The sequence below is a fragment of the Oncorhynchus clarkii genome, chromosome 26 (assembly GCF_045791955.1).
Source record: "Oncorhynchus clarkii lewisi isolate Uvic-CL-2024 chromosome 26, UVic_Ocla_1.0, whole genome shotgun sequence".
Lineage (NCBI taxonomy): Eukaryota > Metazoa > Chordata > Actinopteri > Salmoniformes > Salmonidae > Oncorhynchus > Oncorhynchus clarkii.
In genome coordinates, this window is record NC_092172.1 from 1,404,221 (window position 1) to 1,430,734 (window position 26,514).

General features: G+C 43.0%; 1 protein-coding gene across 6 annotated transcripts in view; it reads left to right on the forward strand.

Annotated features, from left to right (window-relative positions):
• The window catches only part of LOC139385206 (dishevelled associated activator of morphogenesis 2), a 228,096-nt gene that overhangs the window by 68,913 nt on the left and 132,669 nt on the right, over positions 1–26,514 (forward strand). Inside the window, exon 1 of one of the 6 annotated variants that reach the window (XM_071130320.1) lies at positions 7,636–7,922. The exons of 4 other annotated variants lie outside the window; for them this stretch is intronic. The gene's annotated coding sequence lies outside the window, so the exon portion shown is untranslated. Of the gene's footprint in view, positions 1–7,635; positions 7,923–26,514 lie in introns of those variants that run through there. One more of the 6 variants, XM_071130318.1, reaches the window with a different exon arrangement.

Genomic DNA, 26,514 nt, shown 5'->3' on the forward strand with positions numbered 1-26,514 from the left:
TGCAGACAACCATACATACATGCATACATGCAGACAACCATACATACATACATACATGCAGACAACCATACATGCATACATGCAGACATACATGCAGACAAGCATACAAACATACATACATGCAGACAACCATACATACATACATACATGCATGCAGACAACCATACATGCATGCAGACAACCATACATACATGCAGACAACCATACATACATGCAGACAACCATACATACATGCAGACAACCATACATACATGCAGACAACCATACATACATGCATACATGCAGACAACCATACATACATGCATACATGCAGACAACCATACATACATGCATACATGCAGACAACCATGCATACATGCAGACAACCATACATACATGCATACATGCAGACAACCATACATACATGCATACATGCAGACAACCATACATACATGCATACATGCAGACAACCATACATACATGCATACATGCAGACAACCATACATACATGCATACATGCAGACAACCATACATACATACATACATGCAGACAACCATACATGCATACATGCAGACATACATGCAGACAACCATACATACATACATGAAGACAAGCATACATACATACATACATGCAGACAACCATACATGCATGCAGACAACCATACATGCATGCAGACAACCATACATGCATGCAGACAACCATACATGCATGCAGACAACCATACATGCATGCAGACAACCATACATACATGCAGACAACCATACATACATGCAGACAACCATACATACATGCAGACAACCATACATACATGCAGACAACCATACATACATGCAGACAACCATACATACATGCAGACAACCATACATGCATGCAGACAACCATACATGCATGCAGACAACCATACATACATGCAGACAACCATACATACATGCAGACAACCATACATGCATACATACATGCAGACAACCATACATGCATACATACATGCAGACAACCATACATGCATACATACATGCAGACAACCATACATGCATACATACATGCAGACAACCATACATGCATACATACATGCAGACAACCATACATGCAGACAACCATACATACATACATGCAGACAACCATACATACATACATACATACATACATGCAGACAACCATACATACATACATACAACCATACATACATACATACATACATGCAGACAACCATACATACATACATGCAGACAACCATACATACATACATGCAGACAACCATACATACATACATGCAGACAACCATACATGCATACATACATGCAGACAACCATACATGCATACATACATGCAGACAACCATACATGCATACATACATGCAGACAACCATACATGCATACATACATACATACATGCAGACAACCATACATACAGTGCCTTGCGAAAGTATTCGGCCCCCTTGAACTTTGCGACCTTTTGCCACATTACAGGCATCAAACATAAAGATATAAAACTGTATTTTTTTGTGAAGAATCAACAACAAGTGGGACACAATCATGAAGTGGAACGACATTTATTGGATATTTCAAACTTTTTTAACAAATCAAAAACTGAAAAATTGAGCGTGCAAAATTATTCAGCCCCTTTACTTTCAGTGCAGCAAACTCTCTCCAGAAGTTCAGTGAGGATCTCTGAATGATCCAATGTTGACCTAAATGACTAATGATGATAAACACAATCCACCTGTGTGTAATCAAGTCTCTGTATAAATGCACCTGCACTGTGATAGTCTCAGAGGTCCGTCAAAAGCGCAGAGAGCATCACGAAGAACAAGGAACACACCAGGCAGGTCCGAGATACTGTTGTGAATAAGTTTAAAGCCGGATTTGGATACAAAAAGATTTCCCAGGCTTTAAACATCCCAAGGAGCACTGTGCAAGCGATAATATTGAAATGGAAGGAGTATCAGACCACTGCAAATCTACCAAGACCTGGCCGTCCCTCTAAACTTTCAGCTCATACAAGGAGAAGACTGATCAGAGATGCAGCCAAGAGGCCCATGATCACTCTGGATGAACTGCAGAGATCTACAGCTGAGGTGGGAGACTCTGTCCATAGGACAACAATCAGTCGTATATTGCACACATCTGGCCATTATGGAAGAGTGGCAAGAAGAAAGCCATTTCTTAAAGATATCCATAAAAAGTGTTGTTTAAAGTTTGCCACAAGCCACCTGGGAGACACACCAAACATGTGGAAGAAGGTGCTCTGGTCAGATGAAACCAAAATTGAACTTTTTGGCAACAATGCAAAACGTTATGTTTGGCGTAAAAGCAACACAGCTGAACACACCATCCCCACTGTCAAACATGGTGGTGGCAGCATCATGGTTTGGGCCTGCTTTTCTTCAGCAGGGACAGGGGAGATGGTTAAAATTGATGGGAAGATGGATGGAGCCAAATACAGGACCATTCATCAAAATCGCGGGTGTGAACTAGGTTTCTATTAAAGCGTTGATCGACCTGGTAATGGCTCTATAGTACTGGAGAAAAGTTCAAAACTGACCCTCCGTTACATCGTGACGTGTCATGTCTTAACGTACAGAACGCATAAAGCAACTATTTCTGTCTTACAATCTCTCTCCACCAGGTGTAGCACTTCTATCATCCTTTAAAAACAAGAAATGGACAGTGACTGGGAAAGGGGGGATACCTAGTCATTTGTTGCGTCATTGCATGCGATCATCATTCTCAAAGCCGCTGTTTACTTTTAAGATCACTTTAGCACCGCCCTAAAAAACGGATTCAAATTCGACACAAACCTTCAAATAGGTATGTAATGACACATTATATAAACTCTTTTTAGTGTTTTATTTACATTTTAGAGGCGATACGGTGATAAGCTGGACAGATTGAGTGAAAAAACGCTATTTTCCCACGACATCTCTCCTTCTCACTATCACGCATTAGTTTCGCTTCCCCACCCGCCATTTTCACGCATTCGTTTCGCTTCTCCACCCGCCAGAAATGGGCAGCGTGGGGGTCATGTAATTGATTCTGTTGGAAAGGGGAGAAATTGTGCTTTACAATGGTATTGACATTACAGTTGATTTGGAACGTCTGGGGTGGCAAAAGGAACATTCCATATTTCCTGTATGGGAATTCTGGGATCCATCCCATTCTGGGAACCAGGGTTCCTGGTACATTTGGAATTTCAGGAATAGAGCTTGCCAGCTTGTAGTCCTAAAACCCGGATATGAGTTACCTCAAATTTGATTTGATTGTGAGATAATGGCAGTCAACTTTTATGAATTATGAAGCCTTTAGGTGCTTTGTGTTTTTAAGTACGTAAATTCTTCAAAATTCACAAAAGGTGACTTTAGCTGATGAAGATGATCTAATTTGTCCAATGAACCATGGTGTATTTAGTGCCTACAAAAAGACGCCATTAGTGTTTCTCTTTATTGAGGGAGGATGTCACTATTTTTGTCCAATACCTGGGCTGATCTTTATTAATCATCAAGTCAGCCTTTTGACCTATGTTATGGCCCATTATCCTATTGCTAACTTGGTGAAGTCCCACTTTGGAACTCCCATTTACTGTGTAGCTTTGCTTCTTGAGGCTTGATTGCAGGGTGTAACGCCACAACAGTGGCAAGGTCTCCCAGGAATGCTAATGCTGTTTGGGAAGGCTTTAAGAATACTGAGCACTGTCAGTGCCACATTTTCCCTCTTGGGAAACCAATACTTTATGGCAGCTCTCCCCAACATAAACACTCTTTCTCCTTTCCCCCCGGAGTTTCTCATTTAGAGAATTAGGGAGGCTCTGCCTTGCATCTTTCCCCTTTCCCCAGCTGCAGCTGCAGCTATCCCGGTGAGAGGACTTCACCTCGCTCATAAATCCCCCAAGCGTCAAAAGCACTGTGATTAAAGTTCATGCATCTGTTCATGCATCAGCCCTGCACATTTCCACCTGTGGAATCAGTTAGGGATACCTGTTGTGGCTCTGCCTGGGCCCAATAGTTTGTAGGGGGAAAATTCCAAATGGATCCCACAACCTCTTTTGCTTGAAAAGATGGGCCATCCTATTTCAGATGTTAATGGAGATTCAGTTGCAGAAGAATAACTGTTTTTTGCCTCGTAAGAACGCTCATTCTAATTAATTTTCTAATTTAGACAATGTCTGTTTGCTGAACAATTTTGAGACCAATGACAGTGTGTATTTTCACCCTGCTGGAGCAATGTTATTTTTTTTGCAACGTGGCTTTGGTAATATATTGCTAGGCTATATCTCTGTTTTGATTGAAGCTATTCATACAGGCAAAGAGACAAATTACTTTGCATTTTTCTGTATGAGCTAAAGAATCACACGTAAGCAGAGTGACATGTCTAAAAGATTGAGTGTTTGACGGCATTAGTGAAAGATGAGGAGCTACAGCCAGGCCCCTGCAGTCGGCTCTCATAGGTTTTCATTTTTTGTCATCCATTACGGATGCATGAACTACTCTCCCAGGATTAGAGGAGTGGGAGGGAGAATGGGCGACTAACAGCTTTCAATCATCTCAACCCTGCTGCTCAGTTGAGGTTTAAACTACGTCCTCATTTGCAGAGCGAGGGAGAGACTTCTAAGACAGTCATCTTCAATATAGTTGTTAAATATGGTTTGGGCCTGCTTTTCTTCAGCAGGGACAGGGGAGATGGTTAAAATTGATGGGAAGATGGATGGAGCCAAATACAGGACCATTCTGGAAGAAAACCTGATGGAGTCTGCAAAAGACCTGAGACTGGGACGGAGATTTGTCTTCCAACAAGACAATGATCCAAAACATAAAGCAAAATCTACAATGGAATGGTTCAAAAATAAACATATCCAGGTGTTAGAATGGCCAAGTCAAAGTCCAGACCTGAATCCAATCGAGAATCTGTGGAAAGAACTGAAAACTGCTGTTCACAAATGCTCTCCATCCAACCTCACTGAGCTCGAGCTGTTTTGCAAGGAGGAATGGGAAAAAATGTCAGTCTCTCGATGTGCAAAACTGATAGAGACATACCCCAAGCGACTTACAGCTGTAATCGCAGCAAAAGGTGGCGCTACAAAGTATTAACTTAAGGGGGCTGAATAATTTTGCACGCCCAATTTTTCAGTTTTTGATTTGTTAAAAATGTTTGAAATATCCAATCAATGTCGTTCCACTTCATGATTGTGTCCCACTTGTTGTTGATTCTTCACTAAAAAATACAGTTTTATATCTTTGTTTGAAGCCTGAAATGTGGCAAAAGGTCGCAAAGTTCAAGGGGGCCGAATACTTTCGCAAGGCACTGTACATACATACATACATGCAGACAACCATACATACATACATACATACATGCAGACAACCATACATGCATACATACATGCAGACAACCATACATACATGCATACATGCAGACAACCATACATACATACATACATACATGCAGACAACCATACATACATACATACATGCAGACAACCATACATACATACATACATACATACATGCAGACAACCATACATACATACATACATACATGCAGACAACCATACATACATGCAGACAACCATACATACATACATACATGCAGACAACCATACATGCAGACATGCAGACAACCATACATGCAACCACGCATGCATACACGCAGCCACGCATGCACACATGCAACCACGCATGCATACATGCGCCCACACATGCGTACATGCGACCCCGCATGCGTACATGCGACCACGCACGCGTACATGCGACCACGCACGCGTACATGCGACCACGCACGCGTACATGCGACCACGCACGCGTACATGCGACCACGCACGCGTACATGCGACCACGCACGCGTTCATGCGACCACGCATGCGTACATGCATACAACCACTCACAAACACTGTCACACTGTCACACTGTCTCACTTGCACACACGCCTACTGGTTTACTCACTCACTCACTCACTCACTCACTCACTCACTCACTCACTCACTCACTCACTCATACAACTACACACACACACACACACTCAAACATACATACAACCACTCATACATACAACCACTCATACATACAACCACTCATACATACAACCACTCATACATACAACCACTCATACATACAACCACTCATACATACAACCACGCACACATACAACCACGCACACATACATACAAAAAATCTAATCAAATTTTATTTGTCACATACACATGGTTAGCAGATGTTAATGCGAGTGTAGCGAAATGCTTGTGCTTCTAGTTCCGACAATGCAGTAATAACCAACAAGTAATCTAGCTAACAATTCCAAAACTACTACCTTATAGACACAAGTGTAAGGGGATAAAGAATATGTACATAAAGATGTATGAATGAGTGATGGTACAGAGCGGCATAGGCAAGATACAGTAGATGGTATTAAGTACAGTATATACATATGAGATGAGTATGTAAACAAAGTGGCATAGTTAAAGTGGCTAGTGAGACATGTATTACATAAAGATGCAGTAGATGATATAGAGTACAGTATATACATATACATATAAGATGAATAATGTAGGGTATGTAAACATTATATTAGGTAGCATTGTTTAAAGTGGCTAGTGATATATTTTACATAATTTCCCATCAATTCCCATTATTAAAGTGGCTGGAGTTGAGTCAGTGTGTTGGCAGCAGCCACTCAATGTTAGTGGTGGCTGTTTAACAGTCTGATGGCCTTGAGATAGAAGCTGTTTTTCAGTCTCTCGGTCCCAGCTTTGATGCACCTGTACTGACCTCGCCTTTTGGATGATAGCAGGGTGAACATGCAGTTGCTCGGGTGGTTGTTCTCCTTGATGATCTTTATGGCCTTCCTGTGACATCGGGTGGTGTAGGTGTCCTGGAGGGCAGGTAGTTTGCCCCCGGTGATGCGTTGTGCAGACCTCACTACCCTCTGGAGAGCCTTACGGTTGTGGGCGGAGCAGTTGCCGTACCAGGCGGTGATACATCCGACAGGATGCTCTCGATTGTGCATCTGTAGAAGTTTGTGAGTGCTTTTGGTGACAAGCCAAATTTCTTCAGCCTCCTGAGGTTGAAGAGGCGCTGCTGCGCCTTCTTCACGACGCTGTCTGTGTGGGTGGACCAATTCAGTTTGTCTGTGATGTGTACGCCGATGAACTTAAAACTTACTACCCTCTCCACTACTGTTCCGTCGATGTGGATAGGGGGGTGTTCCCTCTGCTGTTTCCTGAAGTCCACAATCATCTCCTTAGTTTTGTTGACGTTGAGTACACATACACACACTCACACTGTCACACTGTCTCACTCGCACACACGCCTACAGTTTACACTCACTCACTCACTCACTCACTCACTCACTCACTCACTCACTCACTCACTCACTCAAACATACACTCACATTTATACACACATACACAGATGCACACACATACTCGCTCTCTCACACACACACACACACACACACACACTGTCACACTCAGTCTCACGCACACTTGCATATGCCCACTGGTTTACACACACACACACACACACACACACACACACACACACACACACACACTCTCTCCCACTGGTTTATAGACTTACGCACGCATGCTGTCCAGGCAGGCCAGGCTGCTGTCATATGCAGGGCTTGGAATCCAGAAGGGGAGGGGTGAGGGAATAAGTGAGGAGCAGAGGAGAGATGGAGGGGGGCAGGCAATGTCAACAGCTCGACTCCCAGCGCAGTCAGCTGAAATCCAGACCTCCATGCAGTAGCTGGGAGAGGGGGCAGCAATGCAGGCTGAGCCGGGGTATAGAGTATAACTTCACAACGCCTGAGAGACAGGACCTACTACAGAAAGAGAAGAATATAATGCAATGATAGGATGTACAAAACTTTTCCTGGGAAATTTGTAGTGTCTTTTGGGTTGTGCTGATCGACCGTGAAAAGGACAAGCCACAGGCAGCAGTCGGAAGTAGGTAGGTAACGAGACACATGACCTTCTCATTGCTCCCCGAACTCTTCCTCGCTTGTCTATGTAGCTGCACCCCGGTGCTATCGGAGGCAGTTGCAAGTGGAATGGTTTTACATGACATGTTGAGTGTGGCCAGGACAGCTTGTCAGTGCAGCACAACCTCGGTTGGTCTAGTAGGGAACCATAGACTTCTTCACCCGATCAATTACACTTTCAGGAATGCTGTTGGTGGCTAGCTGAGTAGTGAGTGGAGAGGAGAGACCCGACGGTAACAAACAGACTCAGTTGGCTGTCTTGTGATGGGAGACAGAATACAAAGATTGTGTTTTTACGGAATCTTTTGCTACGGGGGTTTTATAGGTCATAAATGGTAGCGGGGACTTGTGTGTGAAACAGGAGCAGTCTTGAAGGTAGTGCTCCGCATCGACTGGCGATGACAGCACTCTTTGAGGTGGGTTATACAGTACGTGTTATGCCCCGTGTACACTAGCATGCAATGCCGCACAGTGAATCACCGCTTCCCATTCATTTTCAATGGCCGGAAAGCAGTGAGAAGCGGAGAGAGCGGAGACTTGTTGGGCGGCGCAAATGGGGAATGGGAGACAGAGAAAAAGTTCAACATTTCCCAACTGGAAATCACCAGTGCAAACGGCTAAGCGATGTAGGCGATGACCAATAATATCAAGTGGTTCCCATGACAAATTTGACGCTATGCTACTCAAGGCTGGAGACTTTCTTCAGCAAAGATGGCTGACAAAAATACTAGGATGGAAAGAAGGATACCTAGTCAGTTGTACAACTGAATGAAGCAAATGTTAGTAATTATAAATAGCTAACATTAGCCAGCTAGCTGGCTAGCTTTATGGGTGTTGTGACATGAGTATGAAATTGTAAATCGTGTTGTTTCATGTTTTAGGGCCTCCTGAAACAACCAGATAACCAGGCTGTCGTCTTGTGAAACAGTGGTTGTAAAGAATCTAACGTAAACTCACTCCATTCCGTACAAATGTGCGCAACCGCAACATTCAAACGAGGCTACTAAGAAAACTAATGGGACTGTAGCGACTGCGTTGACGTCAAAATCGCGGGTGTGAACTAGGTTTCTATTAAAGCGTTGATCGACCTGGTAATGGCTCTATAGTACTGGAGAAAAGTTCAAAACTGACCCTCCGTTACATCGTGACGTGTCATGTCTTAACGTACAGAACGCATAAAGCAACTATTTCTGTCTTACAATCTCTCTCCACCAGGTGTAGCACTTCTATCATCCTTTAAAAACAAGAAATGGACAGTGACTGGGAAAGGGGGGATACCTAGTCATTTGTTGCGTCATTGCATGCGATCATCATTCTCAAAGCCGCTGTTTACTTTTAAGATCACTTTAGCACCGCCCTAAAAAACGGATTCAAATTCGACACAAACCTTCAAATAGGTATGTAATGACACATTATATAAACTCTTTTTAGTGTTTTATTTACATTTTAGAGGCGATACGGTGATAAGCTGGACAGATTGAGTGAAAAAACGCTATTTTCCCACGACATCTCTCCTTCTCACTATCACGCATTAGTTTCGCTTCCCCACCCGCCATTTTCACGCATTCGTTTCGCTTCTCCACCCGCCAGAAATGGGCAGCGTGGGGGTCATGTAATTGATTCTGTTGGAAAGGGGAGAAATTGTGCTTTACAATGGTATTGACATTACAGTTGATTTGGAACGTCTGGGGTGGCAAAAGGAACATTCCATATTTCCTGTATGGGAATTCTGGGATCCATCCCATTCTGGGAACCAGGGTTCCTGGTACATTTGGAATTTCAGGAATAGAGCTTGCCAGCTTGTAGTCCTAAAACCCGGATATGAGTTACCTCAAATTTGATTTGATTGTGAGATAATGGCAGTCAACTTTTATGAATTATGAAGCCTTTAGGTGCTTTGTGTTTTTAAGTACGTAAATTCTTCAAAATTCACAAAAGGTGACTTTAGCTGATGAAGATGATCTAATTTGTCCAATGAACCATGGTGTATTTAGTGCCTACAAAAAGACGCCATTAGTGTTTCTCTTTATTGAGGGAGGATGTCACTATTTTTGTCCAATACCTGGGCTGATCTTTATTAATCATCAAGTCAGCCTTTTGACCTATGTTATGGCCCATTATCCTATTGCTAACTTGGTGAAGTCCCACTTTGGAACTCCCATTTACTGTGTAGCTTTGCTTCTTGAGGCTTGATTGCAGGGTGTAACGCCACAACAGTGGCAAGGTCTCCCAGGAATGCTAATGCTGTTTGGGAAGGCTTTAAGAATACTGAGCACTGTCAGTGCCACATTTTCCCTCTTGGGAAACCAATACTTTATGGCAGCTCTCCCCAACATAAACACTCTTTCTCCTTTCCCCCCGGAGTTTCTCATTTAGAGAATTAGGGAGGCTCTGCCTTGCATCTTTCCCCTTTCCCCAGCTGCAGCTGCAGCTATCCCGGTGAGAGGACTTCACCTCGCTCATAAATCCCCCAAGCGTCAAAAGCACTGTGATTAAAGTTCATGCATCTGTTCATGCATCAGCCCTGCACATTTCCACCTGTGGAATCAGTTAGGGATACCTGTTGTGGCTCTGCCTGGGCCCAATAGTTTGTAGGGGGGAAAATTCCAAATGGATCCCACAACCTCTTTTGCTTGAAAAGATGGGCCATCCTATTTCAGATGTTAATGGAGATTCAGTTGCAGAAGAATAACTGTTTTTTGCCTCGTAAGAACGCTCATTCTAATTAATTTTCTAATTTAGACAATGTCTGTTTGCTGAACAATTTTGAGACCAATGACAGTGTGTATTTTCACCCTGCTGGAGCAATGTTATTTTTTTTGCAACGTGGCTTTGGTAATATATTGCTAGGCTATATCTCTGTTTTGATTGAAGCTATTCATACAGGCAAAGAGACAAATTACTTTGCATTTTTCTGTATGAGCTAAAGAATCACACGTAAGCAGAGTGACATGTCTAAAAGATTGAGTGTTTGACGGCATTAGTGAAAGATGAGGAGCTACAGCCAGGCCCCTGCAGTCGGCTCTCATAGGTTTTCATTTTTTGTCATCCATTACGGATGCATGAACTACTCTCCCAGGATTAGAGGAGTGGGAGGGAGAATGGGCGACTAACAGCTTTCAATCATCTCAACCCTGCTGCTCAGTTGAGGTTTAAACTACGTCCTCATTTGCAGAGCGAGGGAGAGACTTCTAAGACAGTCATCTTCAATATAGTTGTTAAATATGTGTACATCTCTTGAAATAATAGTATTATCATTTTACTGTGTATATGTATTTGGTACTGTTGCTACAGTATCAGTATTTTAGGGTGTTCACAGTTAGATTGTCTGCAGGGGGAGCACAGTAGAAATGCCCGCTAACTGGAAGTTCCCTAATCGTGTGTGTGAAAAGGCGGCCATTGTATTTGTGCCAGTGACACACTTTTGGGGCTTATGATGTATAAGCATATCTCTACTGTACAGTGCGTCAATTCAGAGAAGAACTTCACTGGAGGCTATTTTAGAGCCAGCCCCTTCAGAAGCCATTACCATGCATGTTGCTATAATGGTCCAAGATGAACATTCCAGACATTACCCACAAGCTCTGCAGCTGTTAACCTTTGACCCCTGCGAAGATGTGGCAAAGCTATAAACAATGTGCAATATGGAGTGCGCAGAGCCGTAGACCATTCACGTCCACAGACAAGACTGCACTCATGTCTATGGCACTTTGTTCCATGGGAACCCCTCAAAACCAGAATTTCTAGCCGGGGCTACACAGTCCTTAGACCTGCCATTGCTACAGCAAACTGACAAAACATATCCACTGAAAATAGCAGAGCGGGAACAGATAGTTTATTTGGCATTTATAAAAATGTAAGTCATTGGTTATTAGCTGTTAAGTCAATGTTTTTGTTTCATTTGGAGTCCAAGGGTAAGCCTTTTACCACCCAAGACTGTCCAGCAGTTCCCAGACCTTGTGTTGTTTAGGTGACAGAGCCCATGAAAATGTCTGCTTCCCTCCAAACAGGATCGAGACTAGACTACATAACATTTGAGGGAATTGATGTTTGAGGAACATTTCAGTATGATGCTCAGTCTTTCCCCTCTACTGGAGATTCTCGGTTTCACCCTCTTTAGTTGTATCACTGCCAAAAAAGGTGTACTGTGTATTTTTTTCCCCAGCCTCCCGAGTGGTGCAGCCGTCTATGCCACTGCATCGCAGAGCGTGAGGCTTCACTACAGTCCCGGGTTCGATCCCAGGCTGTGTCACAACCGGCCGTGACCGGGAGACCCATGAGGAGGCTCATAATTGGCCCAGCGTCGTCTGGATTAGGGAAGGGTTTGACCGGCCGGGATTTCCTTGTCCCATCGTGCTCTAGCGGCTCCTTCTGGCGGGCCGGGTGCCTGCAATCTGACTTCGGTCGCCGGTTGGACGGTGTTTCCTCCCACAAATTGGTGCGGCTGGCTTCCGGGTTAAGCGAGCAGTGTGTCAAGAAGCAGCGGGGCTTGGCAGGGTCGTGTTTCGAAGGACAAATGGCTCTCGACCTTTGCCTCTCCCGAGTCCGTAGGGGAGTTGCAGTGATGTAACTACCAATTGGATAACATGAAATTGGGGAGAAATAGTGCTGAAAGTACGTGTGTGTGTGTGTGTGTGTGTGTGTGTGTGTGTGTGTATGTGTGTATGTGTGTATGTGTGTATGTGTGTATGTGTGTATGTGTGTATGTGTGTATGTGTGTATGTATGTATGTATGTATGTATGTATGTATGTATGTATGTATGTCTGTGTGTGTGTGTGTGTGTGTGTGTGTGTGTGTATATATATATGTATATACACACATATATATATATATATGTATATATATATATGTATATGTATATACACACATATATATATATGTGTATATATATATATATGTATATGTATATACACACATATATATATATGTATATACACACATATATATATATATATATATATGTGTGTATATATATGTATATATATAAATATGTGTGTATATATATGTATATATATATATATATGTGTGTATATATATATGTATGTGTGTATACACTGCTCAAAAAATGAATGAATGAAATATTCTTATTAAATACTTTTTCTTTACATAGTTGAATGTGCTGACAACAAAATCACACAAATTATCAATGGAAATCAAATGTATCAACCCATGGAGGTCTGGATTTGGAGTCACACTCAAAATTAAAGTGGAAAACCACACTACAGGCTGATCCAACTTTGATGTAATGTCCTTAAAACAAGTCAAAATGAGGCTCAGTAGTGTGTGTGGCCTCCACGTGCCTGTATGACCTCCCTACAATGCCTGGGCATGCTCCTGATGAGGTGGCGGATGGTCTCCTGAGGGATCTCCTCCCAGACCTGGACTAAAGCATCCGCCAACTCCTGGACAGTCTGTGGTGCAACGTGGCGTTGGTGGATGGAGCGAGACATGATGTCCCAGATGTGCTCAATTGGATTCAGGTCTGGGGAACGGGCGGGCCAGTCCATAGCATCAATGCCTTCCTCTTGCAGGAACTGCTGACACACTCCAGCCACATGAGGTCTAGCATTGTCTTGCATTAGGAGGAACCCAGGGCCAACCGCACCAGCATATGGTCTCACAAGGGGTCTGAGGATCTCATCTCAGTAGGCTACCTCTGGCGAGCACATGGAGGGCTGTGCGGCCCCCCAAAGAAATGCCACCCCACACCATGACTGACCCACTGCCAAACCGGTCATGCTGGTGGATGTTGCAGGCAGCAGAACGGTCTCCACGGCGTCTCCAGACTCTGTCACGTCTGTCACGTGCTCAGTGTGAACCTGCTTTCATCTGTGAAGAGCACAGGGCGCCAGTGGCAAATTTGCCAATCTTGGTGTTCTCTGGCAAATGCCAAACGTCTTGCACGGTGTTGGGCTGTAAGCACAACCCCCACCTGTGGACGTCGGGCCCTCATACCACCCTCATGGAGTCTGTTTCTGACCGTTTGAGCAGACACATGCACATTTGTGGCCTGCTGGAGGTCATTTTGCTCTGGCAGTGCTCCTCCTGCTCCCCCTTGCACAAAGGCGGAGGTAGCGGTCCTGCTGCTGGGTTGTTGCCCTCCTACGGCCTCCTCCACGTCTCCTGATGTACTGGCCTGTCTCCTGGTAGCGCCTCCATGCTCTGGACACTACGCTGACAGACACAGCAAACCTTCTTGCCACAGCTCGCATTGATGTGCCATCCTGGATGAGCTGCACTACCTGAGCCACTTGTGTGGGTTGTAGACTCCGTCTCATGCTACCACTAGAGTGAAAGCACCGCCAGCATTCAAAAGTGACCAACACATCAGCCTGGAAGCATAGGAACTGAGAAGTGGTCTGTGGTCACCACCCGCAGAACCACTCCTTTATTGGGGGTGTCTTGCTAATTGCCTATAATTTCCACCCGTTGTCTATTCCATTTGCACAACAGCATGTGAAATGTATTGTCCATCAGTGTTGCTTCCTAAGTGGACAGTTTGATTTCAGAGAAGTGTGATTGACTTGGAGTTACATTGTGTTGTTTAAGTGTTCCCTTTCTTTTTTGAGCAGTGTATGTATGTGTATATATATATATATATACCAGACAAAAGTTCGGACACCTACTTATTCAAGGGTTTTTCTTAATTTCTTACTATTTTCTACATTAGTAGAATTATAGTGAAGACATAAACTATGAAATAACAAATGGAATCATGTAATAACCAACAAAGTGTTCAACAAATGTTTTATTTAAGATTCTTCAAAGTAGCCACCCTTTGCCTTCATGACAACTTTGCATACTCTTGGCATTCTCTAAATCAGCTTCACCTGGAATGCTTTTCCAACAGTCTTGAAGGAGTTCCCTCATATGCTGAGCACTTAATGGCTGCTTTTCCTTCACTCTGCGTTCCAACTCATCCCGAACCATCTTGATTGGTCGGGTGATTGTGGAGGCCAAGTTCTTATGCAGCACTCCATCACTCTCCTTCTTGGTGAAATAGCCCTTACACAGCCTGGAGTTGTGTTGGGTTATTTTGTATTTTCTATAACCTTTTATTTAATAAGGCAAGTCATTTAAGACAAATATATTATTTTACAATGACGGCCTACCCTCCCCTAACCTGGACAACGCTGGGCCTATTGTGCGCCACCCTATAGGACACCCGATCACGACAGGTCAGGATCGACCCAAGGTCTGTTGTGACACCTCTAGCACTCAGATGCAGTACCTTAGACCGCTGTGCCACTTGTGAGCCCTAAAGTAATTTCAAATGATAGTCCCTCTAAGAGCAAACCAGATGGGATGGCGTATCGCTGCAGAATGCTGTGGTAGCCATGCTGGTTAAAAACTTCTTGCGACTAGGGGGCGCTATTTTAATTTTGGGATGAAAAACGTTCCCGTTTTAAACAAGATATATTTTGTCACGAAAAGATGCTCGACTATGCATATAATTGACAGCTTTGGATAGAAAACATTCTGACATTTCCAAAACTGCAAAGATATTGTCTGTGAGTGCAACAGAACTGATGTTACAGGCGAAACCCAGATAAACATCCAATCAGGATGTGCCTCATATTTTTTTAAACCGCCTCATGCCAATGACTCCTTATATGGCTGTGAATGAGCTACGAATGAGCTTACGTTTCCTACGTATTCCCCAAGGTGTCTACAGCATTGTGACGTCTTTTTAAGGGACCATATTTAGCAAGTGGTCACATGGTGTCTCCCGCAGAAAATCTTGCGTATAATACTGAGGTAGCCATTTTTCCAATCGGTTCTTATGAGAAACCAATTGCCTCGATGGATATATTATAGAATAATAATGTTAAAAACACCTTGAGGATTGATCCTAAACAACGTTTGCCGTGTTTCTGTCGATATTATGGAGCTAATTTGTGAAAAAGTTTGGCGTTGTAGTGATAGCATTTTCCGGTCGATTTCTCAGCCAAGCATGATGAACAAACTGGAGCTATTTCGCCTACAAAAATAATCTTTTTGGAAAAAAGGAACATTTGCTATCTAACTTGGAGTCTCCTGAGTGAAAACATCTGAAGTTCTTCAAAGGTAAATTATTTAATACGATTGCTTTTCTTATTTTCGTGAAAATGTTGCCTGCTGCCAGCAGAGCCTAGCATAGCATTATGGCATGATAAACTTACACAAATGCTCGTCTAGCGTTGGCTGTAAAGCATATTTTGAAAATCTGAGATGACAGTGTGATTAACAAACGGGTAAGCTTGTGTTTCAATATATTTCATTTGCGAATTTCATGGATAGGAAGATTTTGTAGGAAGATTTATGTCCGCTGCGTAATGCTAATTCGTTTGGGGCTATGATTACGCTCCCGGATCCGGGATGGGTAGATCAGAGAGGTTAATTGTGCCTTGAATTCTAAATAAATCACTGACAGTGTCACCAGCGAAGCAAACCCACACCATCACACCTCCTCCTCCATGCTTCACAGTGGTAACTACACATGTGGAGATCTTACGTTCACCTACTCTGCATCTCACAAAGACACAGCGGTTAAAATTTGGGCTCATCAGACCAAAGGACAGATTTCCATCAGTCTAATGTCCATTGCTCATGTTTCTTTGCCCAAGCAAGTCTCTTCTTCTTATTTGCGTCCTTAAGTAGTGATTTCTTTGCAGCAAATCAACCATGAAGGCCTGATTCACGGTCTCTTCTGAGCAGTTGATGTTGAGATGTGTCTGAGGCTGGTAACTCTGTCCTCTGCAGCAGAGGTAACTCTGGGTCTTCCTGGTCCTGTGGCGGTCCCCATGAGAGCCAGATTCATCATAGCGCTTGATGGTTTTTCCGACTGCACTTGAAGAAACCTTCAAAGTTCTTGACATTTTCCCGATTGATTGACCTTCATGTCTTAAAATAATGATGGACTGTCATTTCTCTTTGCTTATTTGAGCTGTTCTTGCCATAATATGGACTTGGTGTTTTAACAAATAGGGCTGTCTTCTGTATACCACCCCTACCTTGTCACAACACAACTGATTGGCTCAAACACATTAAGAAGGAAAGAAATTCCACAAATGAACTTTTAACAATGCACACCTGTTAATTGAAATGCATTCCAGTTGTCTACCTCATGAAGCTGGTTGAGAGAATGCCAAGAGTGTGCAAAGCTGTCATAAAGGCAAAGGATGGCTATTTAAAGAATCTCAAATATAAAATATTTGATTTATATTTTGAACAGTTTTTTTTGGTTACTACATGTGCCATGTGCCATGTTTTAGGTTCTGGTCCAGCTAGGGCTGGTGACTGCCACTAATGCCCTCTCTGACAAAACAAGAATCAAAATAAAAAATAGATTTCACACTGCAGGGGAGAACTCTGGGATTTGAGGGAAAGGGATGACAGGAATTGTGTTTCAGTCGGAGCCCTGTTAATACGTGGGAATGTAAGGGTCCATGGGATGCCGGCGTGCCTGCCTTTCAACTATAGCTCCAGTATTAATAGCAGAGATATCCCAGTGATTCAGTCTATTTGGGGGAAACGACTGTGCCAATGCAAAGTGGGTCAACTGTATGGCCATCAGAACTCGGACTTTGACCCCTTGACATTGTCTCGTGCCACCATCAACCTCTCCAATAGATTAAACCAACCACCGGAAGGAGAGTCTTAACAAATTATCTTAAGAGTATTATCAGGCTGTTGTTCCATATTAATTTTGGACTGAAACCTAGTGGTACACTATACAGGGAATAGGGTGACAATTTGGACGCAAGCGAACTCTCAGAGGAAGCCCATTATGAAATATCAGTGGATACAATAGCAATAGTGTAATCTTTTGAGTGCATTTATAGAAATGTGTCTCTATCCATAGTCTCTTTCTGGCAAGCCTAGATCTACCAAAAGCTGGATCTGTTTTATAAACTGCAATGCAAATGAAAAATGTCTCGACCCAAATGTTATTGCGTTTTCTTTTGGGAAAGTCTGGAAGCAATCCAGCAATAGCTGCTAACAATTTTTTCAATGAATAGTCACTGTAATAATGGTTAACTTGTCTTGAACCATTCTGAAGTGGATTTCCTGTTTTTGTGGAGTGTAATGGTTCCCCTTCCATCTATTGACTGGAGCTCTATTGCTTATTTTCAAAGAAAACTGTATGGATTCATAAATTCCTAAAATAACTGGCATTCTCTCGAGAAAACCTTATGTTTCAGAAATAAATATGTGATTTCTTAAATACATTTAAGAACTGTGCAAGTACCCCAGCGTTTCCCTATATTCATTTAGCAGCGGAAAATAATCCTAAGGGAAACACTATTGTAGCCTATTGACCAGTTTTTACTGTAGTTTCCATGTTTTTTTGTATGTTGCTCTTATATTTCTAAAAAACTTGGTACTGTAGTCCAAAGTGATGAACTGTACTGTCCAAATAAATGGATTTGAAACTGGGAAGGACCACATTGCCTTTTTTTTTTCACTTAAGAAAAATACATTTTTTAAATGTTGTACATTTCTAAATGTAGAACCTGGTTTTACTGTCCCAGAAGATGCAGACTGTCTGAATGGATGCTTTTGAATTGGCCAGTTGAATAGGTTTTCAGTAGCAAATACCAAGTCCTCTTCGTGTTTTCCTTTATCTGATCAAGGGAAGAGGAAGTAATTGAGGGAGAAAGTGAGCAAGAGCGAGGGAAGGATAGAGGGAGGGGAGAATTTCCAATCTTCAGATCCTTTGCTCATCCTGGTAGAGGCCCTTCGGGACAGATATGGGCAGACGGGCACGTCACACTCACACACACAACCTTATCAGCAGTCACTCAAAACCCTGAGGCATTCTAGGGGTGGAGGCAGGGGGCCATAGAGGCAGCTTGGGGCATAACCTAATCTCTGTACCTTAACTATAGACAGAGCAGACTCCAAAATGTTTTTTTGACAACATCCTGTTGATTTCAGGTCAAGTTAGAGTAAAACATGTTAAAGATTCTAATATAATACTTGTTGAATTGATTTGTTGGTGTGCCACTCAATGTAACCAAGACACTTCTGGAAAGGAGTCATGCTATCACTGCTAAAATTAACCGCCTTCAGATTTAGCCTACACACACATGCCCTAAAAGTGAAAGGGAAAATATTTAACGTTGCACACATTGAAAAATATCCTGGCCTGCAGCGTTCACAACAACCCTACAGGGCCCCTCCAGAATTGTCCAAACTAAATCCTCTTTCCCATTATTTCAGACGAGGACGCCGGCCGGCCTGTCATTGACCTAAAATGGTCTCTTTAAATGGCTCAGTGTAAACATACAGGCCCCACCTAATTTACTTTAACTACTGCAGAGGAAACATTAAGGCTTTTGTGCCACCTAAACCCATCCAACTTGAACACTCACGTTTTCGTATCGTTCTCGTTATTTTAGTTATTGTGGTACAAATGTTTAGGGGCGATTCTGTGGGAAAGTCAACCTGAGCATCATTTTTAAAATTAAACCACTTTCATAGTTGTCCTTAATGCCTTGCATACACTACACAACTTCTAAGATTATTACACAATTATTTCCTAGTTGGTCCTGCCCTGCGTAGTGTGCACATTATTTTGTGCAGAAACATTAAAAAAAGAGACGGAGGCGCAGAACGTGGAGCTGCAAATGGGCATAAGTGGACAGTTGGGCATAAGTGGACAATATGGACTTTCTATTTTACAGAGGGAACTGGAGGTAAATATAAAACATTTCATATTGAAACGTCAGCTGTGTTCTCTCCACTGCTCCATCAGTCTGTCTTCCATAACCTCAGTTCCACACGTTGCTTTCCTCTTCACCATCATTGTTTTGGTCTCAAACGCTGAGTGCTCATTGGCTATTGGCAGTAGTCCTTTCCCAATCGCATTGTGGCACTGCTCATTCTACAAGATGCATGACCAAGATATCTGACAGAAAATGATCGGGGCATCCGACAGGGGTCTAGAGAACGGAACAGCCGTAGTCGGTGTCTTTGACCCACTCAAACTACACGAGTCCTGATGTACTGATCCTAGACCAAGTTCATTGAATTTCACCCTGATCATGAAAATGTATCAGGGACAGCAAAAACGTGGCAAATCCGTGTTAGTGTATGCCCAGCAATAGGTGTACATGTTGCAGTGCAGGCTTTATTCGACCAATAATTTGCTTTATTTCTTCCACATGCCAATATTTACAAGTCTGCCTTTTTGGGCATACACTCCCTCCAAGGGCTACTGTAGACACACACATTAAATGTTTCATTTATATTTTGTCCATTCTATGAAACATTAAAGTAGAGGTTTTGCGTCCAAATGCCTCATCCATAATGCTGGAATCGCCCTCAGCCATAGTTCCAATTTCACCAAAACGTCAACTCCCTTGTCCTGCCTTCATCCTCTTGATGAAACCTGCCCTGAGAAACCAGTGATGCATACATACAGTAATGTGAGCTTGTCATTGCTAGCCATGTCCACATGCCATTTAGCAGACACTTTTATCCAAAGTGATTGCATGCACACTGTACATTTTCGTATCGGTGGCCCCAGCTGGAATCAAACCCAGAACCCTAGTGTTGCAAGCACCTTGCTCTACCAACTGCTTTTCCACACGGTACAAAATGTCCAGGACTGTAACCGTTGGCCTCCAATGCATTACCTTAGACGCTAACATAACTGATTATCGCTGCACAACATTGGCCTCTGACCCTGACAGGGAAGACTGATGTGTAGGGTTAGGATTTCCCAAGGGGCTCCATACTGACCTCAGTGGGTGGAACACAAAGGTAGCTGGTCCCAAGGGAGAAGAGGTTTCCAGTGGCCCATTCATGACCAGAGATTTGTCTCCAAGCCAGAGAGGGTAGGAATTGGGGGTTTATCCATTAGTCATTGGACGGACAGACAGTAAAAAGGGTTTTAGGTACATTTGAGAGGGCATGTCTGTCTGGGGAATTGCCTGCCAAATGCCCCAGACATGGTAGAGCATGGGTGGAATAGGCATTGTGGTGCTCATGTGAATTTCCTTTCTTTTTTGGCTTCAGACCAATTCCTATTCTCACTTAAAACATATCGACTTCCCCGAGTACTTCAAAAGTTGATATTTTCAAATAAACTACAAAATACATATATTTTCTGCCCAGGTCTGACACATACACACAATACTAGGGGCATGGGAATACTGCACTGAATGAATGACATTTTCTTGTCAAATCGCCAATTGGCAACCCATCCTTTATGGGATTAATTGACACATAACCAAACATTACAATAATTCACTATGTTAATTAAATGATAATTCTTCTTCCGGTGTTCTGGGCATTGCGCATCGCAAAAAGAATGAAAAAAATAAATAAATAAGGTTATCCAATCAATAATTACATCCCTAGAGCAGTAAAATAATATAAATATACATACAGTACATACACACTGTATATATACACATACATACAGTTCATACATAACATATACCATACAGACAAATAAATCCAATTTGTTCACCATCAACATCAGCGGTACGTGCACTCCAGCATGTTCTGTTAATTAGCGCTGCATTCCCAGCCCCTATGCCAACCTCATGCCAACCCCATAATCTATGTCTGTATCTGTTGACATAGGCCTGCATGTGCCAGCAAGGCACAGCCCCCCTCCCCGCCAATGTTTGGTTACTAAGCCACCTGTACCCTCCTTGCCCCGGTGCAACCTGTAGACTGACATTCTTTATCAGGGCTAGAACAATGTGTGGTAAGTGTCTTGCATTTCTGTCTCACCATGACAGTCTCGCTTGCTCTCTTTCTCTCCTCTCTCTTTTCAATTCAAACTTGCTTTATTGGCCCAACATTCAGGCACTATGTATTGCCAAAGCATACAAAACATTTACAATACAAGACATATAGATGGAAAGAAAAACATGAATGAGAGTGTGTTGTCTTCAAAGTGGAGGGGGGTGGTGGTGTGTCTCGGTTGCTGCGTAGCTCGCTCCCACATTATTTTGTAGGCAATGTGGGAGTATCAGTTTTGTGTAGTAATTAAGTGTCTGTGTGTTAAAAAAAAAATTATAATACGTAATGATTTTCATCCAAAGAATAGTGTGTGTGTCTCTCTCGATCTCCCTCCCTCAACCTCAACCAGTACTCCCAGACCAGAAAATGCCAGAACTTCAATCACAACACAACATTTTATGGGTATGCTTGTAATCAAGGACTGGGGAGTTTTTCAGGATGAAAAATATACAGAATGGACCTTTTTTTTAAAGGCACACGTAGCCTACATATCAATACATACACACAAACTATCTAGGTCAAATAGGAGAGAGGAGTTGTGTGTGAGGTGTTTATCTGTTTTTTAAAACCAGGTTTGCTGTATATTTAAGCACCATGAGATGTTCCATGCAATAATGGCTCTATATAATACTGTACGCTTTCTTGAATTTGTTCTGGGTTTGGGGACTGTGAAAAGACTCCTGGTGGCATGTCTGGTGGGGTAAGTGTGTTTCAGAGCTGTGTGTAAGTTGACTCTGTAACAATTTGGGATTTTCAACACATTAATGTTTCTTATAAAAATAAGTGATGTGGTCAGTATCTCCTCAACTCTCAGCCAAGAGAGACTGGCATGCATAGTGTTTATATCAGCCCTCTGATTACAATGAAGAGCAAGACGTGCCACTTTGTTCTGTGCAAGCTGCAGCTTAACTAGAGGTGTGTTAGAATACTCATACTAGCTGTACTAACCATACTATTTGTGATTTAAACTGTGTATGTAGTATGCTTATTGGTCATAATATGGATATAGTTAGTATGCCAAAGTTCCCGGATGTCATACTACTTTCGCCAAAGTACGAAGTATACAAGCAGTGGACACTATTTCTGTGCTTTTAGGGCCCATAATGCAATTCTTCCGAAAATGGGCGTGGCTTCACAATGTTTTCATATTTGAAGAAAATGGCAGAATAACTGATGAATTTACGAACACTCAACACCCATTGAATGTGACCGGGGTCAGTAAACGTTGGCAAAAAAGCATAATTAAATTGTTGCCAGCAGCACCGTTAGTCACCAACACTTTGGATAACATAAAAACAGCCTCACCAGCTCTGCTAGTGCAAGTAATTGTAGTTAAAGTTAACTTGTTCTCAACTTGCCTACCTGGTTAAATAAAGTGAAAAAAAAAAAAAAAAAATGAAAGTAAAATGGTCAGGGTGGGGTGTTCTCTCATTTGTTTCTGGAAGTAGCTAGCAAGTTAGCCAGTTAGCTTGGGTGCTTGACTGCCATTGTGAGGTCAGAACACTCAGATCATCCCTACTCCTCGGCCAGAGGGTCCAGTATGCACTCTGAACACTCTGAGAGCGAAACGCTCTGAATTTACCCAGAGGGCACTCTGGCACTCCAGATTAAATTTACGAACACATGCGAAGTCATAAGATGTCTAGCTAGTAATCTGTTATGCTAACAGGCTATCAAGAGGTTGCATAGCAACAGCATCAACTTCCGGTAGACAGGCGAAGCGCTAAGAATACAGGTAATACAGTGATTGAATGAGAGGGTATGAGACTTGAGTTGAGGTGTTCAGAGGCTTGACTTCAGTGCAGGACTTGACTGGGAAGACAAATAACAATAACACAACACACTACACAGTTAGACAAAAGAGCTAAGAATGAGTTAGTCTAATCAAGGAGTAAGTCATTATTATAATCAAATGAAATCTAATTGTATTAGTCACATGCGCCAAATACAATAGGTGTAGACCTTACAGTGAAATGCTTAATTACGAGCCCCTAACAAACAATGCAGTTTAAAAATACAAATAAGAGATAAAAGTAACAAGTAACAATTAAAGAGCAGCAGTAAATAACAATAGCGAGACTATATACAGGGGGGTACCGATACAGAGTCAATGTGCGGGGGCACCGGTTATTTGAGGTAGTATGTACATGTAGGTAGAGTTATTAAAGTGACTATGCATAGATGACAACAGAGAGTAGCCAGCAGTATAGAAGAGGGGGTGTTGGGGGGGGGGGGGAACTGCATATAGTCTGAGTAGCCATTTGATGAAATGTTCAGGAGTCTTATGGCTTGGGGGTAGAAACTGTTTAGAAGCCTCTTGGACCTAGACTTGGCGCTCCGGTACTGCTTGCCGTGCGGTAGCAGAGAGAACAGTCTATGACTAGCGTGGCTGGAGTCTTTGACAATTTTTAGGGCCTTCCTCTGACACCGCCTGGGATAGAGGTCCTGGATGACAGGAAGCTTGGCCCCAGTGATGTACTGGGCCATTCTCACTACCCTCTGTAGTGCCTCGCGGTCGGAGGCCGAGCAGTTGCCATACCAGGCAGTGATGCAACTAGTACTCTCGATGGTGCAGCTGTAGAACCTTTTGAGGATCTGAGGACCCATGCCAAATATTTTCTCCTGAGCTTTAATAGGTTTTGTCGTGCCCTCTTCACAACTGTCTTGGTGTGCTTGGACCATGTTAGTTTGTTGGTGATGTGGACACCAAGGAACTTGACGCTCTCAACCTGCTCCACTGCAGCCCTGTCGATGAGAATGAGGTGTGCTCGGTCCTATTTTTTCCTATAGTCCACAATAATGTCCTTTGTCTTGATCACGTTGAGGGAGAGGTTGTTATCCTGGCACCACACGGCCAGGTCTCTGACCACCTCCCCGTAGGCTGTCTCGTCGTTGTTGGTGATCAGGCTTACCACTGTTGTGTTATCGGCAAATGTAATGATGGTGTTGGAGTCATGCCTGGCCGTGCAGTCATGAGTGAACAGGGAGTACAGGAGGGGACTGAGTACGCACGCCTGAGGTGCCCCTGTGTTGACGATGATCGTGGCGGATGTGTTTTTACCTATCCTCACCACCTGGGGGTGGCCCGTCGAAGTCCAGGATCCAGTTGCAGAGAGAGGTGTTTAGTCCAAGGGACCTTAGTTTATTGATAAGCTTTGAGGGCACTATGGTGTTAAACGCTGAGCTGTAGTCAATGAATAGCATTCTCACATAGGTGTTCCTTTTGTTCAGGTGGGAAAGGGCAGTGGAGTGCATTGGAGATTGCATCATCTGTGGATCTGTTGGTTTGGTATGCAAATTGGGGTGGGTCTAGGGTTTCTGGAATGATGGTGTTGATGTGAGCCATGACCAGCCTTTCAAGGCACTTCATGGCTACAGACGTGAGTGCTACGGGTTCATAGACGTTTAGGCAGGTTACCTTAGTGTTCTTGGGCACAAAGACAATGGTGGTCTGCTTCAAACATGTTTGTATTCCAGACTCGGACAGGGAGAGGTTAAAAATGTCAATGAAGACACTTGCCAGTTGGTCACCATGTGATTATGTTTGTGTATGTGATTGACTTTACATACAGTAATGAGAGAGAATTGCTAGGAGTACTCACAGTGCTTGGAGAGGAAACATTCAATGTGCCAATGGACGAGGGGGCACATGTGACGTGGCTTCATTTCATGTCAGGAGAGAGTTGACAATGGTAGTGGAGTGGAGTTGTCATCCCCCCTGATTAAGAGAACAGGAGGGGACGTAGCTGTAAATATAACACGCTACATACAGTATGTTCATTCTCCGATCCTAATCCTATGATTGGATGGAAAACGTCAGTTTTCTGCAAAGCTTTTCATACTGCAAAGCTTCTGATTGGTTGGAGGTCATCCTCCGGAAGTGGTCATAATTAACATGTAGGTCTATGAAAGGGGGTGAGGCCTACGAGCCTCCTAGGTTTTTGTATTGAAGTCAATGCCAGAGGAAAACGGTAGCTAGCTGTCCTCCGGCTACACTATGGCGCTACCCCAGAGAGTGCTGTTGAAGTTACTATAGACCTTCATTGCAAAACAACTTTTTTTGTGTGTGTTTCACTGTTTTAATTTTTATGAAATTTCACTAAGGAGGATGGTTCTCCCCTTCTTTTTCTGAGGAGCTTCCACTGGTGTATCTGTAGATTTCTAAAAACATGTTTTCAATTTGTCATTATGGGGTATTGTGTGTAGATGGGTAAAAACAAGTATTGAATCCATTTAGCATTCAAGCTGTAACACAAAAAGTGCAAAAAGGGCAAAAAGTCAAAGGGTATGAATACTTTCTGAAGGCATTGTATATATGATCCCCTGTGAGTCGCACTCTAGAGAATATTGTGTTGCCGTGAGTGACACACACGCATGTAGGGAAAGACAGAAAGGTGTGCAGGCAGACTTGCTCATACTCTCCCCTTGTTTCTGAGCTAGACTGCCATCACGTGGGCTGGATTTAGACGAGTTGTATAAAGCCATCGCTAGACATTTACATTTGAGTCATTTAGCAGATGCTCTTATTCAGAGCGACTTACAGTAGTGTGTGTGTGTGTGTGTAAACATTTTTTACTGGTCTCCCATGAGAATCGATCCCACAACTTTGGTGTTGCAAGCCCCATGCTCTACCAGCTGAGACACACGGGACCACAGACCCTGCTCTAGGGTCAGTTTATCATTTTTGGTAGTATGGTCAAGCAGACTGACTGCTGTATTCACGTTTCCTTTTACTACACTTGTCAGTGAAACAGAATGTGAGCGAGATGGTTTCATGCGATTTCTACCTGGAGCAAATGATGACGGAAAGGCGGGCG